This window comes from Pleurodeles waltl, unplaced genomic scaffold (genome assembly GCF_031143425.1).
Source record: "Pleurodeles waltl isolate 20211129_DDA unplaced genomic scaffold, aPleWal1.hap1.20221129 scaffold_67, whole genome shotgun sequence".
Classification (NCBI taxonomy): Eukaryota; Metazoa; Chordata; class Amphibia; order Caudata; family Salamandridae; genus Pleurodeles; species Pleurodeles waltl.
Window position 1 is genome coordinate 1,567,161 of NW_027150384.1, and position 920 is coordinate 1,568,080.

General features: G+C 41.4%; 1 non-coding gene across 1 annotated transcript; it reads right to left on the reverse strand.

Moving 5' to 3' along the window:
- Nucleotides 1-236: 236 nt before the first annotated feature.
- On the reverse strand, nucleotides 237-308 carry TRNAP-AGG (transfer RNA proline (anticodon AGG)). Its single transcript has one exon. It is a non-coding gene; the product is annotated as a tRNA-Pro (tRNA).
- Nucleotides 309-920: the final 612 nt, after the last annotated feature.

Sequence of the window (920 nt, forward strand, 5' to 3'; positions counted from 1 at the left end):
GCTGTAGGATTCTACGCATGTAACATACAGTCCCCCTCCAATGCTGATGTGGCAGGGTAGCCCCCCCTCCAGCTGTTTCTGCAGCTGGTCTGGGGCTCTGATTCTAGTGCAGCAGGTCCTGGGTTGAAATTCACAACCATCAGAGGTTATTTCAAAGTAGTTTGTTTCCTGAATCGTCTGCTTTCTATTTATTGAAATGTGACTTTAAGAATGAGTAAATTTAGGAAAAGAAAAGAGGGCTCGTCCAGGATTTGAACCCGGGACCTCTCGCACCCTAAGCGAGAATCATACCCCTAGACCAACGAGCCAGCTGACAGCTACACGTTACACATGGTATATGTTGTGTTTACCACGTGTCAGGCACTCTTCCTGTCTGTACCTATTTATTTATTTATTTATTTATTTATTTATTTAATGCGTTTTTATATAGCGCGGACTTTTACCCGAAGGTGTCAGAGCGCTTCACAATAGGCAAAGTAAAGATACAAGAGGAGACAAATTACAAGTGAGCCTGTTACAAAAACAAGCGTTAAATTACAAGAGGCAATCGTGATAATTGTGCACGTATCAAGAGCAAAAAATAAACGAGGTAGCAAACGATACGTTATGAGAGGAAAAAGTGACGTGTGCAGGATACGAGAGAAAATAAAGTACGAATAGAGGTAAAAAAGTTGCAATCAATGGTAGACACTCAAAACACTAAAACAATAGTTACGTTACATGAGGCAGTGGTGGCCGTTGTGCATGTATCAAAAGCAAACAAGATATAAGAGGTAGCAAATGATACGTTGAAAAGGAAAGGTGCCGTGTGCATGTTACAAACGAGTACAAGATACAGGTAGAGGTAAAATACTGCACTAAATGGCAGACACTCAAAACACAAAAACACCCTGGGAAGGCACTTCTATAGGCATGGAGAA